This window comes from Peromyscus maniculatus, chromosome 8, assembly GCF_049852395.1.
Source record: "Peromyscus maniculatus bairdii isolate BWxNUB_F1_BW_parent chromosome 8, HU_Pman_BW_mat_3.1, whole genome shotgun sequence".
Taxonomy (NCBI): Eukaryota; Metazoa; Chordata; class Mammalia; order Rodentia; family Cricetidae; genus Peromyscus; species Peromyscus maniculatus.
In genome coordinates this window covers 10,902,941-10,921,695 of record NC_134859.1, presented here as the reverse complement: position 1 = coordinate 10,921,695, position 18,755 = coordinate 10,902,941, and the positions used below count along the sequence as shown (strand labels likewise).

The window sequence follows — 18,755 nt, the reverse complement described above, 5'->3', positions numbered from 1 at the left end:
TATTTTAGTCTAGCAGAGAGCACTGTATGTGCCTGGCGTCCAACGTTATGCCTCCCAACTTGGGTCCTCTGGACCACCTGCCTCCCTCCGAGCCTGTGGGGGTCTACAGACTAGGGAGTTAAAGAACTGACCTTCTGTCCACTAAGGGAGTTACTGCTGTAGTAACTCAAGAGCCCCCAAAGGCTGACCCTGACCTTCAAGTCTCCCCTGGGTCCTGCTGACTATATATGGAGAGAAACTTGGGTGAGCCCTTCCAGTCCTTCCTCAACCTTGCAGCGGGCGTGGCACGTGCCACCTGGCTCCTGAGGAGATATTCCAAGATAGGACAAATGCGAGAGCATTCCACTCCTTGTCAGTTCCTAGAGTCATTAACCAGCATGCTTTTTATACTGCTATCAGCAGAGGAGTGAAAACAGGTGTTCGCAGGCCAGATAATCTTAGGTTACAAGGCAAAGTACTTAGGGGATTACTTGTGGCTCTTGGCTTTATTAAGTCACACATCTAACCCTGTCCCCTTAAGGGCAGGCATTCGCTGGCCTCCCTACCTCAGATTAGAGGGAACAGGGCCCTAAGGAGGAGACATCCAAAATGGGCAGGGCTGGGCTTCCCAATGGCCTCAGCCAACCCCTTCTGAGGGGATCCCCCTTCTAAGGTCCTGCAGCTGTACCCACAGAGCAGAGGGCACAGGGAGAAGAGAACAAACATGGGCCCAGTCTGTACCCACAGAGCAGAGGGCACGGGGAGAAGAGAACAAACATGGACCCAGTCTGTGCCGGAGACTGCCACCAAGGGTCAAGTTGGGTATTTTGGGAAATGGGGTGGACGCAAAGCTTAGACCTATCCCTCTGACCTTCCCTCCCAACTGGGATCTGTTTAAGGAGGAGGCCTGCAGGAAAAACTGCAAGCCTGCAGGAAGGGGTGGAAGACAGCCCCTCTTAGGGGAAGCCTGGTGCTTGCCTCTCCTCCTTCACTGAAGTAAAAGGCCTGTCTGTCTCCAGGTATCCCACCCCTTGCCAGTTCTCAAAAGGCAGGGGCAGCCTTCGGTCATTAGGAATGGGTGTTTTCTCATTCGCTCCCACAGTTAGTCAACTGTGCCAGCTTCTGAAGGATGGGAAACTCTGGGCACTTATTATAGAGGAGCCCTATATACAAATGTATAAAACTTCACCCCAAGCACAATAGTACACATGGCTATTTGTAAGCTTGCTCATCCCGCCTGGCAGATTTTAGACCCAGATTAGTGATGGTCTTTGGTTTGCCACAGACACATGGCCACCATGTGACTAAGAAGTGATAGAATACAGAACTGCCAACTCCTGGTCCATGATGTTGTCGGGAGACACAGAAACTTTTGATGGGTCTCACAGCCCCGGACTACATGCACCCTCTTTCCAGGATCATGTTCCTGCCTCCTGGGTAGCAGGATGGGTGTTAATTGTGTGTTCTCAGCACTCAAGACCCTTGCCTGCCCTGCAGAAAGTTCTAGAAGAAGTCAACACTCACATGAGGGAACCAGTAAGAATTCCTGGTTCTTTGGTCTCAGCAGGATGGGAAGCCAAATATTACTTGCCACAATTCCTTCCCCTGCATTTCTGTCTCTAGTTCCTGAGAAGAATCCGTGGCAGGAATTTGTTTTAACCTACGGAGACTGACAGTCCCCTGAGCAGTAAAATGTATAAATACATGAGATACATTCATATAATTACTTACTATGCCAGGCAACAGAAAATATCTCAGTCTCACTCAGTTTATTTAGACTTACTTGCTTCTGGAAAACAAGTATTACTTATCTCTCTGTCTCTCTGTGTGTGTCTCTGTCTCTTTCTGTTTTGTTTTGTTTTTCAAGACAGGGCTTCTCTGAGTAGCCTTGGCTGTCCTGGACACTCTCTGTAGACTAGGCTGGCCTCAAACTCAGAGATCTGTCTGCTTCTCCTTCCTGAGTGCTAGAATTAAAGGTGTGCTCAACCGCAGCCCGGCTATTTATCTCTTTTGCAGGTGAGAAGACTGACATTCCGGGACCTACCTGTGTCACATGGCTAGTAACAGGCTGAGGACCTGGGAAGGACATTGCCTGACTTCTGAGCGGGGTTATTACTACTCAAAGTGTGGCCCAGGGACCAGCTTCTTCCCCAGCGTCACCTCAGAGCTCTCTGGAGACAGTCTCAGGAGCCAGCCAGAACACATGGATCCGAATACTTAACAAGATGCCGCGGGTGACGAATTTACACATTCCTATGGTTTGAGAGGCACTGGTCTCTACCACGTCCTCTCCTGTCCTTTCCTGTGGCTTTTAACACATGGAATCACCTTGTTCTTGGTTCTTTATTTCCTCCCTTTCCTTAGTGGTTCAGATTTAAATTATCCAAGATGCAGCCCTAGCAACAACAACAAAAACTTATCTCCAGTAATCCCAGCACACAAAATTACAAACCACTGCAGCCTCAAAGACAAACAGTTTTGACCCCAGGCTTCTGCTCCTATCCCCTCCACATTGGGAGGACCCCCATTTAACTTCCAATTTGGGTTAGGCCTGCAAAACCTGGCATTGTCTTCAGAACAGCAGTAGTTATCAGCTTTTCCTCTGATACAGCCAACCATTTCCACAGGCTGCTGCTACCCTCTGATGACAAAGATGGAGGCCGTGATGACTGTGGTGGTGATGACGACTGTGGTGATGAAGGCTGTAGTGACGATACTGAGCTAAACAGATTCTAGGTCTGGCTTCTTGTTATATTTCTGATATTCTCAAAAGAACCTCTGCCGGGCAGTGGTGGCACACGCCTTTAATCCCAGCACTGAGGAGGCAGAGCCAGGTGGATCCCTTGAGTTTGAGGCCAGCCTGGTCTACAGAGCAAGTTCTAGAACAGCCAGGGCTACACAGAGAAACCCTGTCTTGAAAAAAGAAAAAAGAAAAAACTCTGACTCCAGTGGGAGTGAGAAGCTGGCATCATCCAAAAGAGCGTGAAGAACTAGATGTTGAGGGGACACCTGACCTCCACACAGCTCTGTTTCCACCTGCAGTTACTAGACCGTGTGTGTGTACATTAGCATCTCCCATCTTTGGTGTTTAGATCTCAAAGCCAAAGTGCCCCTCATTGTCTACTAAGCAGTTTGGCAGGAAAAAGACTGATGCCCCATGGCCCTCCTTCTCGGGCTAAAACGGACTGCTCTGGCAGAAAATCTTTCCGTGAAACCACCTGTCCCGCTGGGACTCCCAGAGCTCAACCTCAGGAAGCATTGGACCCAAATCTGTTGTGGGAGGCACATCTGATGCTCAGTTCCCTGAGATCTAAGGCCAGTGTCCCTCCTTCCCCCTCCCTTGACTTCTGGCCAGAGCCCTTGTTGGTGCCCAGAGCAGGAGGGGGAGAGAGGACACAGAGGATCCCGGTGGGCTGAGTCCTGGTGAGATGAGTATGGTTCCATATCAGGACATGAAGTGTCCTACTGTATGAACTGCTGCCAACACAGCCACCTCAGCGCTGCCAGGCTGGGCACTGACGTCAGGGCACATGAATAGCAGGTCCCCAGCTCATCCTCAGAGGCCCCTGACAGGCCGAGTCCCAGCCTCACTCACACTCAGGCACAGCCCGGCACAAGCTAGCACTGCCTCCCCGGGGACCCCCTCTACCATCAGCCCTCTTGGGGAACCTAGGCTTTTTGCTCTCCCAGCCCCACCCCCCAACAGTGGTTCCACATGCTGCTTGGTTCTTCTCTTTTCTCCCCACAGACAAGCACCCTGGCTTTGTTCCTCTACTCCTGCCTTGTCCCACAGCACTCTCTGTGACTCGGAGACTGATGAGTTTCCAAGGGCCTATGAGTCCAACTGGAGAGGAGGAAGCTTTGGCCAGGGAGGGGCTTAAAGGCTGGCCAGAGGACAAGGTCAGGCTGGGACAGGGCCTGTCTGTGGCCTAGTGTTCTCACTCTACCTCAGTGGCTTACCTGCTTGTCTTCCAGGAAGTTCCTAAGGGAGAGGGAAGATGAAGTAGGCTAGAGGCAGGGCTTCCTCCATATTCCTCAGCTCCCTGAATCTACCTGCCCACTGTCTAGAGGGGACTCCCTGCCTTTCCGGTCCTGTGTGGCTTTTTTCCCCCACTTTGCTGATCTACGGGGCAAAGCTCCGCAGTAGATCCCGTCTTGCCCTCAGGGTTCTCAGACACTTTGGAGTTCTTGTTCTTTGATCCTCCTCACAGCCCTCTCAGGCAGCAAAGGCAACGGCTATCAGTCTCTCTTGAAATGAGGAAACAGACACCGGAAACATAGGCGTTTGTCCCACAAGCCATTCCTGCGGATTCTGCCTGGGAATGGTGTCATCACACCTACAAAGCTTTTCAAGCACTGGATCCCGCTCTGGGGTTGGGCCAGTATGTAGCTGTGTCTTATAAGATAATTCTAGATAATACCAAGGCCTAAGACCCTCAGCGGTAAGTCTTCCTCAGTACAAAATAACAAGGAGTTCTGTCCCAAAGTTGAAAGTGGAGGTTGAAAGAACAGATCTCAAAACCCAAGAGATTTTTTTGTTTATTTATCTGTTTTGAGCTCACCTCAATGCAAATTCTATTGCAGGTTGTCTCTTTAGGACTTTGGAGGTGGAGGTGGGGACAGGGTCTCACTGTGTATCCCTAGTCAACCTGAACTTACTTTGTAAATCAGAGATTCACCTGCCTCTGCCTCCAAGTGTTGGGATTAAAGGCGGGTGCTGGCTCCTTGGCAATCTTTAGTAAGGATAGGCTGAAGTTACTCTCCCACATGCTTTCTCATCCATTTGATCTGAAACTGTGACGGTCAGAGTCACTCATACACATTTATGCAAATGAGTCATCAATAGTAATAAAGATGCCAGTGGAAAAGTCTTTCCTGGTTGTACACCTTAGGAGGAGTGCACTGGCCTTGAGGCACACAGGAGTTCCAAGTCCCACTGTTAGTGGCCCTTGGCCCACTCGTCAGCTTCTCATGGGCCGTGTCTCCAAAGTGACTGGAGACACATCAGAACCCATGACGCTGCTGCTGCTGTTCTCACCCTTTCCAAAGAATGTAGCTCAGGTGGCAGAGTGCTGGCCCAGCACACAAAGCCCTGTCCAATCTCCAGTACTGCATAAACTGAATGTGATGCCACATGCCTATAATCCCAGCACTTGGGAAGAGGAAACAAGAATCAAAAGTTCAAGGTCATTGAGTTTAAAGCCAGCCTGTGCTACATGAGACTGTCTCTCAAAATAAAAATGAAAAAAAGAAAAGAAAAAAATAAGTCATGCTGCCTCCAAGTGAACTGATAGAAGGAATGCTCTGTTGAAACTGTTTTTATGGAGATCAGCACAGAAATCCTCACAAGAGTCATCGTGGAGTGATGTCCTCACTCTGGAAGGACTAAGGCCAGGGCAAAGAATGAACGCAGGGTGGAGTCTGAGAGAGACCGAGGCACGTGTCTGGCTCCCCTGTCTCCCCACCTCCCAGCCTGAAAAAAACTGAATCTCCCTGGAATCTATAGGGAAGGATGCTGGGAGAACTGATAGTTTAACTTCTGGGTACCAGCAAGGAGATACCCAGTGGGAGCCGAAGGAGTGCCACTCCCTCTATATGCCTTGTGTTAGTCACTGGGGCCCAGCAGCTAAGGGAGCAGTGAGACCAGAGCCACCTCTTTCCCATCCAAGGAGGCTGGAGAAGTCTGCCTGATTCTGCACTTGGGAACTGGATCTTCCTAGTCTGGACCTGAACCAAATCTTTCCCTGGCCACACCTCACAGGCTAAGAAGGCTCCTGACCCTTAAGCCAAAAAAGCAGTCTCTCTGGGTGTACTTGGAAATCCAGAGAGCCAGGCTCTGGTCTTTGCTGTTGCACCATCTGTATGACCTTGGACTATCCCTAATCCTCCTGTAGCAGCCTTGACACACTCACGAAATGCAGTGCATCGCCATGTGGTGGAGGCACATGCCTTTAATCCCAGCACTCAGGAGGCAGAGGCAGTCAGATCTCTGTGAGTTGGAGGCCAGCCTGGTCTACAGAGTGAGTTCCAGGACAGGCACCAAAACCACACAGAGAAACCCTGTCTCAAAAAAAAAAAAAAAATGCAGAGCATCTTGCCGTGCTTTGACCAGCCCCTGGGAGCACTTTAAACATCAAATGATGTCTAAAGCATTCGACAATCTGCTGGAGCACAGGTGGCGGGGGAGGTCCTGCAGACCCAGGGCTACAGGATCCCCAGACACAGGGCAGCAACGGGATGTCCAGGAAGAGTCCCAGTGAGGGCCCACTGTTGATAGTGCAGCAGAGACCAGGGCCCTCGAACCAGACCAGGGGTTCTTTGCAGTGAACACCTGCATGGATAAAGGGATTTACTTCAAGACTCACTGTGTACACTGCAGCTTCCATGATGAGATATTCCCTTTATCCCTTTTTCTTCCTTTTTTATCTTAAATTTTATTTTGTTTTATTTTGGGAGGGAGGTTTCAGGGTCATAGGGCAGATTCTAGGGGATGGGAGATGGGTGGGATCAGAATGTATGATGTGAAAGACACAAAGAATAAATAAAAGAAAAATATTTTTAAAAAGCATCCAACAAATGGTAGGTATGACACTTACTATTTCCTAGAAGAGCAAAGATCAAGTCCCAAACACTCCAAGTGGCTGCAACAGAGCCAGCTCTGGGCAAGAGGGGCACAGGATTGCCCCTCACTCTACTCCTTTGGACCTTCTGGGTCTGGGAGCTCACCCAAGAGGCCAGAGAAGGTCTTTACTCAGAGCTTCTCTCCAGCTCAAGAGCTGAGGTGGGATCTATAGGAGTTGTTGGGGGTGGTGATAGTCTTTTGAGGCTCCAGCTGGTCCAGGGACATGAGGAACTAGAGGTACCAGCTCTCCAGAGGCCAAGAGTTCATTCTGATGAGCCTAATGGTAATTCCTATGATCACTCTTCCATCAGCCTTGACTCACCTAGAAACATCTGAGGCTAACAAGAGTCCTCCCATACATTTCAGATCTTGAAGTCACTGATGGGAGGTAACCATGCCTGCACTTTACCCCAAGTGCAAATCACACAAACACACAGATCCATCATAAGAGCTATATCTGTCTGAGAATGGATGGAAGGCCCTTCCAAAAGCAAAACAAAACAAACAAACAAAAAATGTAAGGGCCCTTCACAATGATAAACCAAGAATGCTGCAGTCCTATAGACCACGGTGAGTGAGGCCTTTGCCTCAGAGACTGGGCCAGCACAGTGGTAGCTCTTGCTTAGTAGGAACTGCGTGGGCTGTTCAAGTGAAATCAGAGCTAATGCTTGCAGGGTTTTGAAGGACCTTATACACCAGCCTGTAGAACCGACCACAGCCATCCTTCCTCACCTCCTGAGCTGTGCTCCAACAATTCAGGTGAGAGGAAGGACCATCCCCAGAATACCAGGCAAGCAGCACCCAGCAGTACCAACACTGCTGCCCACTCTGCCAGCAGGATAGCCTCCGCAGCTCTCACCCACAGTCGCCACGGAGCTGCCCATCCGACGTCTGTTCATAGTGAATGAAGGAGGAAGGTCAAGCCAAAGACAGAGGTTGGGGTCAGCAGTGGACAGGTAGTATACCCTAGTCTATAGACCCTTATGGAAAAACTGCTTCCCACTTTCTCCCCTGAGAATATCCCCAAATCCATGACAGAAGAGTTCCACTTCTGGGCTCTTACATCCATACCCCCACATCTTGATTTTTAACCTTATAGTTATTTTTGCTATAGAGACTTCCAGAACTGAAGAAAAATTATAAATTAATTAGTTTAACTCTTATTTCACAAATGGAAAAAAAACAAGTCCAGGGAAGGAAAAAAATGGGGATGCTAGAAGTCCCTCAGAGAGCAAGTACAAGCCAGGGCTAAGTACACACACACACACACACACACACACACACACACACACACACACATAGACATGAGTGAAAATAAAAGTAAGCTGGGTGATGGTGGTGCACACATTTTATCCCAGCACTCAGGAAGCAGAGGCAGATGGATCTCTGTGAGTTCCAGGCCAGCCTGGTCTACAGAGTGAGTTCCAGGACAGCCAAGGCTACACAGAGAAACCCTGTCTCAAAAAAAATAAAAAATAAAAATAAAAATAAATCTTAAAAAAAAAAGAAGAAGAAAGAAAGAAAAGGAATAAAAATCCATTCTCTCACAGTTCCAGAGTCAGAGTGTGAATCAGGCGTTGGCTGGGCCCCACTTCCTCTGAGCCCTGTAGGGGAGGGCCTGCCTGTCTTGCTGCTCTGGCAATCCCTGGCTTACAGCTGCCTCTTTCCGTCTCTGTCTCCACTGTCATGTGACCTCCTCCTCCTCCTCCTCCTCTTCGCAGAGGGACGCCACTGTGTTGGACAGGGAGCCCACCCTTCTCCTCGGAGCTCAACTACCACCGCCACAGGGGCCCCACTTGCAAATCACAGGTATCTGGCTTAAGGCTTAAACGTGTCTTTAGGGGTTATGGTCCAGCTCATAACTGGCGTCGTGATGGCCTTTATGCCTGTTCCCTTTGCGAGCCACGCTGGTACCACACCCCTTCTGGTTCGTATCGCTTAAGGCCACATAGCTCTCTGACTCTGGCCTCAGTTCACTCAGTGTCCAGACTGATCTACACTGAGTAACATGACAAGACACAGACAGACCCTGGTCCCTCTGCTAGTGACCTATCTTCCAGGTTGCCATCTCCAGGAAAAGGGCCATGCCCAGTACCTCTTTAGATTTATGCCATCCATGCCTGAAGAGCTGTTATTCGAATCACCTTCACTCAGTATGACTTTCTAACCAGTCTCCAAAATGCCTGTCTCACTGTCAACCCCTGTCCCAGGTCCAATTCCTGCTCATCCTTCTGAGTTCGGCTTTGAGGCTCATCCCCTAGGAATTCCCCCCCCTCCCCATCAACCCTCAAACTTAGTTAGGTGTGTCTGTTCTGTGTTCCTGAAGTACCTGTCACCTTTTCCCCAGGGAGATGACAGGTGTTTGGCTGAGACATAACGGCTGTCCCTGCACTCTGAGCACCAGACGAATGCACTGAGAACACGTGACAATAAGCCTCCTTTCCCAGTCAGTGTTTCTCAGGGCTATCTAAAAAAGACCACATAGCACCCCTTCCCACGGCCCTGTGTGTTCCCCACGCCAGAGGAATGAGTGATGTCCCTCCTCAGTGCACCCTCCAGTTGTTCTTGTATTATGCAAAGGAAGAGCCAAAGCTCCACAGTGACCTAGAGGCCCATCCCCTCTGCCCTGCTTCCCCGGTGACCTCATCTCTTCTCCTGTACCACCTTGACCACTCTGGCCAAACTTGAGAACTCTTGCTCTTCTTGGACCACCCCAGTGTCCCTCCTGGCTCATTGTGCCTCCTGTCCCCTTCTGAGTATGCTCTTCCCAGACAATTCTGTTCTGATGTTGCCAACTCTCTAAGGCTTATTCCAGCTAGCCCACTGGCGATGGTCTCCCACTTAGCCTTGCTGCTTTTCTCTCCCTAGTTTTATTTTTCTTCACTGCAACTACTGTTTTCTAATACACTGCATAACTTACATAGTTTCTCCGTGGTTGGAACTTGTTTCCTTAGCACCTAGAATGGCTATTTGTGTGGATGGATACAAAATGAGTGGATGGAAAACAGATAGTCGGATGGAAAATGGGATAAATGGTGGCAAAATGAAAGATCTTTTTTCAACTTGGTAGCAAAATAGTTCCATAAGACAAGAGAAGTGCCATTGAGCTGTGTCCTGATGCCAATACTTAACCTCCACAGGCCTAGTTCTCAAGTGATTAAAGGGTCCTAGAAGAGTTGCTTTCCTACCTTACCATGTAATAACCAAGTGAAGAGAATTGCTGAACAAAATCTCCTCCCCTTAAAGACGTTAGGATCTGATTAGAGGGAGAGATGAGTAGGCAAGAAGCCAGAGCTGACCATGCAGCATCAGTCTCCAGGCCTGGGAAAGGACTGTGAACAACACAGGTAGCTGCTGAGTGGTTGCTCATGAGAGCTGAGGTTATTTGGGGTCAGACACTGCGGGAGACAAGCCAAGTGTGGGGGGGGGGGCAGGAGTTATGGTTAAGAGGACAGGAGAGAGCTGGACAGAGAGAGCACACAAGGCCAGGCTAACGGGGGACCAGGGGGTTCCTTGAACTAGGTCTTGGTGGTCACTGATAAACATTTTGTTGTTGTTGTTGCTCTTTTTTAAAAAAAGATTTATTTGTATGTGTTTGTGATTGTGCGATGAGTATGTGGGAAGCTGAATAGGCCAGAAAATGGCATCAGACACCCTGAAGCTGGAATTACAGGCAGTTGTAAGGCACCTGATGTGGGTGCTGGGACCCAAATTCAGATCCTCTAACAGAGCAGCAAGTCCTGACAACCACTGAGCCATTTCTCCAGTGCCCACTGATGCTCATTTCCCAAAAGGTCTGGAGACCTACCCTGAGCAAAGGTTGGAAGTAACCTCCCGACACTGCTTCCTCCAGAACCAGGGTGCGCCACAGTGCCCAGCTTCTAGAACTGCTAGATGCCCAGACTCAAGCTTGGGCACTCCTGCCACCCACATGAGGAGCCCCAGCTACCCTGCTGTCCAGCAGGGAACCTCTGCTGCTGGCGGGTCTGTGAGAATGGGTGCCTCACGGGCTGGTCCTTCAGAAGTTAATTTTGAGCAGCTTCTGTGAAAGATAGGGAGAGGCTTCTACATCCCACATATCCCTCCCTTGGCTCCCACAACACCGGGGGCTGAGATCAAGAAGGCGGATGGATACAGGGTCTCACAAAGAGAGCATGCTGTGCATAGATTTCCAACTTCTGGGTCCTTGCTCTTTCTATCACTAGCCATCCAGAAAGCAGTTCTCCCTCCCTTGGGATCCTCCACCTCTAACTTGTTCCAGAGCTGAGGCATACTCAGAAAGTCACGCTCCCCGCCAGCACCCTTACAAGCTGGGCAGCTGCTCCTGGAATTCTCCGCTCCAGCAGCTGTCCATACATTCATTTCACGTTTCCCTTGGGTGTGTCATCAGAGCTCCAAATTAGCCATCAGGTCATTGTGGGGGCCACAGGAGCAGTAAGGCCAAGACAGCAGGTGCAGCTCTGCCCAGCAGGAGAATATTGCCCAAGGGACATAAGAACTAGACATTTGGAGGTAGCAGCTGCCAGGATCCTGAGGTTCACAGCTAAGACACTATAGTGGGTTGAATGGTGTGCTCTCAACACGTGTGTCCACCATGACCTGAGAATGTGACCCTATTTAGAAATAGGATTTTTGTAGATGTAATGAGTTAAGATGAGGTCATGTTAGTTAGGATGAGCCCTAAACCCAATGTCTTTAATAGCTTTATACAATGGGGTTAAAACATAAAAGCCCAGACAGGGGAGGAGGCCATAGAAAGGCATAAGTGAGATTGGAAAGGTAAAGCTAGAAGCCAGGAACACCAAGGGTTACTAGTAGTTACAAGAAGCTAGAAAAGGCACAAAAGCTTCCTCCACAAGGGCCTTCGGAAGTATAGCCCTACCAATGCCTTGATTTGGATTTCTAGCCTCTAGGACTGAACAAGAATACATTTGTGGGTTTGGTTTGAGACAGGATCTCACTGTAGACCAGGCTGGCCTTGAACTCACAGACATCCACCTGCTTCAGTCTCCTAAATGCTGGGATTAAAGATATGCACCACCACACCCAGCCATTTCTAATGTTTTAAGCCATCAAGTTTGGGGTGATTTGTTATGACAACCACAGAAAAATGATCAGCACCTAAGCCTGGCCCTCTGAAATCTGCCAAACATCCCCCCACACTAAGCCAGATGTGACTTCACTAGTCCCAGGCCCTAGTCCCTGCCCTACAGTCCTGGCATCGGCGTGCTTAGAAAGCCGGTTTGAGCGCCCCTCCCAGCCACAAAGCCTGCCTGACAAGTGTTCCCCTTCCCTGCTCTCTGGCTACTTATTTTTAGCCCCTGATTCCATCTACCTTATATGGTTCTCTGTTCGTCTCATGAGTATAGACTCCCCCTCCCTTGGTCTGTAAGCTCTTTGAGGACAGAGAATCCCAAAGATATTAACAGCCCTAGCAGGAGTGAAATGCTGATAGATCCCTTGCTTGTTCTTGTCCCATGATATTTGAGGAAACTGGCAGCACATGTCACTCAGCAGTGAGGATGATCCGATACTGTCACAGCCCTGTTAACGTTAACATTAAAAAGCATCTAATATCAAAGAACATTTTTTTTTGAGATAGTGACTCACTATACAGCTCTGGCTGTCCTGGAACTCACTCTGTATAACCCAGGCTGGCCTCAAACTCACAGAGATCCACCTGCCTCTGCCTCTGAGGGATGGGATTAAAGGCGTGCACCACCATGCCTGGCTCAAAGAATATTTTTAGCATCTGATAGACTTTTTTTTGAGACAGGGTCTGTGTAGCCCAGCCTGGCCTCGAATTCACTATATATCCCAGTATAGTGAGATGACCTTGAACTCCTGGTCCCCCTGTATCTACCTCCCAGGTGCTAGGATTACAGGCACACACACCATGACCGGTTTTTGCAGCGCTAGAGATGAAGCCCAGGGCTTTGTACATGTCAGACAAGCTCTTCACCCACTGACCTGTTTCCCCCCAGCTCCCTTGCCCTTAGATAGTCACATGGTCCCCATGTTGTCAATAGTTCAAGTATTATTATCCCCAGTTAGTGGGTAAAGAAATGGGTACAAGATGAGTATGGTGGCACATGTCTATAATCCCAGCATCTAGGAGGTCAAGGAAGGAGGACTATGAGTTCAAGGCCAGCTACATAGAGAGACTCAAGAGACACTGTTAACAGAAAGCAGGATGGCAGAGGAAGAGGAGGAGCCAAGGGTTTGGCTTTGTCAGTCAAGCTTTTACCTATTGCCATCTAGGGAAAATTCTGCTGGAGACAACTGGGCAACCAGCTCCTAACCAATGGCCACTTGGAAGAGGACCAGGGGCTGCAATTTGGCAGTGGCCTGCTGGAGGAGGGAAGGAAGGAGGGGACTCCCAAGCGAGCTCCAGGGCTCTCCCCTGCTCAGTTCTGGGCTGAGCTCCCAACACAACCCACTTCCTGTAAGCACTGAACTCCAGGCCAGGCTTTGCCTGCACCTGTTTGAACTCAGAGTGCTATCCCTGCTCTAGAAGGATCCAAAAATATCTGAGAGGGAGGAGAAGGGGTGGGTCTAGTCAGAGGAAGAGCAGGCTAGAGAGACAGCTACTTAGCTTAGCATTCAAGGCCCTTCCCAACTGGCTGCACCCATCCGTGTGGCCTTGTCTCCCCTGAACATGAGCTTCCCATTCTAGCCAGTGTGGCTCTCATCCTGTTCTTGCCGATGCAAAACTCGGAGCTTCCCCATGCCTGCAGATAGCTCTGCTTACACGAATCATCTGCTCCTTCATTAGACTTTATTAAATGCCGTCAGTGATCCAAGCTCCTTGCTAAGGATTGGTAATGCAGTACAACAGTCCCTCTGGGCTTGCAGGGAGTAGTTCCCAGGGCCCCGGCAGAGGCCTGAAACCACATAGTACTGAATTCTATTTTTTTTTCCTGTACATGCATATCTATAATGAGTGTTAAAGTTTATCTATTTATTTATTTGTTGGTGAGGAGGGTGCACACATGCCATGGCACATGTGTGGAGGTCAGAAGGCAATTTTCAGGGGTTAGTTTTCTCCTTCTACCATGTGAGTTCTGGGGATGGAACTCGGGTTGTCAAGCCTGGCAGCAAATGATTTTGCTTGCTGAACCATCTCACTGGCCCCGTACAGTTTTAATTTACAAATTAAGTACAGTGATGGCTTGGAGATGTAGGTCACTTGATAGAGTGCTTGCCTGGCATGAACAAAAGCCCTGAGTTCCATCCTCGGTGTGTTCATGCACACATGTGATCCCAGCACTTGGGAAGGGGGCGCAGGACTATCAGGCAGTCAAGGCCATCCTAGGCTACATAGCGAATTTGATGCCTGGCTGAACTACCCGAGACCCTGCCTCAAGAAGGGGAAGACGGGATGGCAGCCAGGTGGCTCAGCAGGAAAGGATGTTTGCTGCCAAGCCTGGATAACCCACGTTTGAGCCCCAGAAGGACTTAGTCCCTCAAGTTGTCTTCTGACTCTACGCATGCACCAAGGCATATATGTACATACGTGCAAACACAGAGAGAAATAAATAAGTGTAATAAACTTTTAAATTAGGCACAGTGAGCTGAGGCTCTAGCTCAGTGCCAGAGTGTGTCCCAGCACGCATGAGACCCCAGGTTCAATCTGTATGTGAGACAGTGGGGTCCCAGTAAAAGAGTAACAAAGGAATAGTCAACCAGAACAATCCTAACAATATGACAATATACTACATGGAAATGGAATATACAGTGGTCAGTAGAGCAGGGCGAGACAGAAGCAGGTGGATCTCTGTGAGTTCCAGAGCAGCCAGGCCAAAACTATATAGTGAGACTCTGTTAAAAAACGTTATTTAAAAATTATAAATTGTATATTTCTAGGATTTTCCTAGAATCTTTTTGAAGCATGATTAGCATGATTGGTCATAATGACTGAAAACAAAGCAATAGATTTTAAAAAACTACAACAAAGACAAGCAGTGGTGTGGTGGTGCACGCCTTTAATCCCAGCACTCGGGAGGCAGAGGCAGGCGGCTCTCTAAATTTGAGGCCAGCCTGGTTTATAGAGCAATTTCCAGGGTGGCCTGAGATACACAGAGAAACCCTGTCTCAACAAACAAACAGACGACAACAACAAACACTACTTATTTACTATGTAAGAGAAATAATAAAAGTCCAGTCTCTTGCCCTCTGGAAGCTGATGGTCTGATAATCGTCCCTTCCTACAAGCTGACTCCCTCCTCAGAGCCGACCTTCCTAACTCTCCTCTGCACTCCAACCAGAGTGTAGGCTGCAGGGGTGTTAGTTACATTTTTTACAGTGCAAGTCATCTCTCCAAATAGAAGGTCATCTCTTCAGGGTAGAGACACAGTCCATTCCTGCCTGTACCGTGTGGCTCAGCCAGGACCTTGAAGGTCCTGGAAAGGGTCTGGGAGGGCTAGAGACCCCACATCTGCCTCAGCTCTCCCTCCTCAGGGGTAAAATACCCCCACTCCTTGTAATCACTCAAATTCCCAGAGAGTTTGGTCATTTTCGTTGGTTCCTCAGACTTGTGATTACATCCTGACCAGAATCCACCTCAGTCTTCTTAACTAAAGGGTGTTCTCAAAGGAAGACTACACTCACATTCTGCAATGGACCTTCTACAGCCAAAGATCAGCACATAGCCCACACTCACACAGTAGCTAGCATACTCCAAACTGGGGGAAGAAGGAAGAACTCTCAAGGAGGCTGTGCAAAGAAGACCCTGGGAAAGGAGGGGAAAGCCCCTTAGAGAGGGCCAGGAATCCCATCCTTGCTAAGACAGTCCCATAGAATACTTCTGGCCTCATTGATGGCCACCCTGCTGTCCTGAACCCCACACAGCACCATCTCAGGAAAGACAGACTTCCAGAATGGCTCTCACCAGCATCAATGTCTTCTTGTCCTCAGAATCTGGCTGTGGGCATACTCACCCCAGGGCAAATGAAAGCATCCCTCCCTCCATACTAGCTGAGGAAGGACTAGTAAGCTAGAGGAACCCGCTATAAGGCACTGGCCTTGGAGGCATGAAGGGTTGAGCTCTCAGCCCTTTAATTCTGATTAAATTCTGACCAAATTCTACTTATTAACTGTTTATAATCAGGTTATGAATAAAACTAATACAATGTTACTAGTACTTCTGGTTTAATTCTGACACTTGAATTCTGATTCTCCATGAAAGTTTTCTATCTTGCAACTGAGCAGCTCAGGAATGGCTGCTCTGGGAAGGAGGGTGAATACATAGGTTGACAAGTGACAGGCATGTCCCCTGAGGTGGAAGGGACCTGGAACCTTGATTGTAAGTAAAAACCACCTTCAGGAGTGGAAAAGAAAGAGGCAGAAACCAGATGGATTAAGACTCATTGCCGGGCATGGTGGCGCATGCCTTTAACCCCAGAACTCAGAAGACAAAGGCAGGCAGATATCTGAGTTCGAGGCCAGCCTGGTCTACAGATTGAGTTCCAGGATGGCCAGCGCTACACAGAGAAACCCTGACTGAGGGGTGAGGGAGAGGAAGACTCCTCAGTCCCACAGAAACACAACAAGTTTCCAAAAGCTCAGAGAATCTGACAGTCCTATTTGTTCCCTAAAGTGTGCTTGTCACCTTCCCTGCTGAGCACACCAGGCTGGGGTGGACCTAGGGGACTGAGACCTCTGGAACACTGAGCAAATCCAAAGCCCAGTTAAGGCTGAGTTCCCGTGGCTCCAGTTCTTCCTCAGCTCCAGGCAGAAAAAGGCCACTCTACAGAGCAGCCCGTGTGCTCAGAACTCAGGGACATCCCCTGTGTGCTCAGAACTCAGGGACATCCCCTGTGTGCTCAGAACTCAGGGACATCCCATGTGCTCAGAACTCAGGGACATCCCCTGTACACTCAGAACTCAGGGACATCCCCTGTGTGATCAGAACTCATGGACATCCCCTGTGTGCTCAGAACTCAGGGACATCCCCTGTACACTCAGAACTCAGGGACATCCCCTGTACACTCAGAACTCATGGACATCCCCTGTGTGCTCAGAACCCAGGGACATCCCCTGTGGAATCAGAACTCAGGGACATCCCCTGTGCGCTCAGAACTCAGGGACATCCCCTGTGTGCTCAGAACTCAGGGACATCCCCTGTGTGCTCAGAACTCAGGGACATCCCCTGTGTGCTCAGAACTCAGGGACATCCCATGTGCTCAGAACTCAGGGACATCCCCTGTACACTCAGAACTCAGGGACATCCCCTGTGTGCTCAGAACTCAGGGACATCCCCTGTGTGCTCAGAACTCAGGGACATCCCCTGTGTGCTCAGAACTCAGGGACATCCCCTGTGTGCTCAGAACTCAGGGACATCCCCTGTGTGCTCAGAACTCAGGGACATCCTCTGTGGGATCAGAACTCATGGACATCCCCTGTGGGCTCAGAACTCAGGGACATCCCCTGTGTGCTCAGAACTCATGGACATCCTCTGTGGGCTCAGAACTCAGGGACATCCCCTGTGTGCTCAGAACTCAGGGACATCCCCTGTGTGCTCAGAACTCAGGGACATCCCCTGTGTGCTCAGAACTCAGGGACATCCCCTGTGCGCTCAGAACTCAGGGACATCCCCTGTGCGCTCAGAACTCAGGGACATCCCATGTGCGCTCAGAACTCAGGGACATCCCCTGTGCGCTCAGAACTCAGGGACATCCCCTGTGCGCTCAGAACTCAGGGACATCCCCTGTGCGCTCAGAACTCAGGGACATCCTCTGTGCTCTCAGAACTCAGGGACATCCCCTGTGGGCTCAGAACTCAGGGACATCCTCTGTGCACTCAGAACTCAGGGACATCCCCTGTGTGCTCAGAACTCATGGACATCCCCTGTGTGCTCAGAACTCAGGGACATCCCCTGTGGGCTCAGAACTCATGGACATCCCCTGTGTGCTCAGAACTCAGGGACATCCCCTGTGTGCTCAGAACTCAGGGACATCCCATGTGTGCTCAGAACTCAGGGACATCCCCTGTGCGCTCAGAACTCAGGGACATCCCCTGTGCGCTCAGAACTCAGGGACATCCCCTGTGCGCTCAGAACTCAGGGACATCCTCTGTGCGCTCAGAACTCAGGGACATCCCCTGTGGGCTCAGAACTCAGGGACATCCCCTGTGCACTCAGAACTCAGGGACATCCCCTGTGTGCTCAGAACTCATGGACATCCCCTGTGCGCTCAGAACTCAGGGGCATCCCCTGTGTGCTCAGAACTCAGGAACATCCCCTGTGTGCTCAGAACTCAGGGACATCCCCTGTGTGCTCAGAACTCAGCGACATCCCATGTGTGCTCAGAACTCAGGGACATCCCCTGTGTGCTCAGAACTCAGGGACATCCCCTGTGTGCTCAGAACTCAGGGACATCCCCTGTACACTCAGAACTCAGGGACATCCCCTGTACGCTCAGAACTTGGGGACATCCCCTGTACACTCAGAACTCAGGGACATCCCCTGTGTGCTCAGAACTCGGGGACATCCCCTGTGTGCTCAGAACTCGGGGACATCCCCTGTGTGCTCAGAACTCGGGGACATCCCCTGTGGGCTCAGAACTCAAGGACATCCCCTGTGCGCTCAGGACTCAGGGACATCCCCTGTGTGCTCAGAACTCAGGGACATCCCCTGTGCGCTCAGAACTCATGGACATCCCCTGTGTGCTCAGAACTCGGGGACATCCCCTGTGTGCTCAGAACTCAGGGACTATCTGTTGACTACATTGTGATTAAGGGGTGCCACAGGCCTTGCTCACCAAAGCAATGGGAACTTCCGCCTGAGAGATGCATTCCTTGAGCTAAAATGTGAACCCTCTAAAACAAAGGGTGATCACAGAAAATGACAATCCAAACTGCTGAGCCCTGGTCTTCCATGGACGTGCTTATAGCTTTCCCTGACTGCACTACATTAGGTAGTGGAAGTGAAGGACAGAATAGGTGCTGGCAGAGAGGCGAGAAGTGAGACATCAAAGAATGACAGGGACCCTGAAGGGTGGATGCATCCTGCAGACAGGCAGCTTCAGCTGCAACGCCTTTGCCAGAAGGCGGGTAAGGAAAGAGCTGAGGATTCTGAGGAGCCCAGGCTCTCAACGCAGAAATGAAGGACTCAAGCCTCACCCATCTAAGGTGCTCCTCTTGTTCACCCCCCTTG

General features: G+C 50.0%; 1 protein-coding gene and 1 long non-coding RNA gene across 3 annotated transcripts in view; one reads left to right on the top strand and one right to left on the bottom strand.

Annotated features, from left to right (window-relative positions):
• Window positions 1–18,755, top strand: part of LOC107402181 (uncharacterized) — a 51,612-nt gene that overhangs the window by 10,487 nt on the left and 22,370 nt on the right. The window lies entirely within an intron of this gene.
• The window catches only part of Srl (sarcalumenin), a 43,724-nt gene that overhangs the window by 18,757 nt on the left and 6,212 nt on the right, over window positions 1–18,755 (bottom strand). The gene's annotated exons all lie outside the window — the stretch shown is intronic.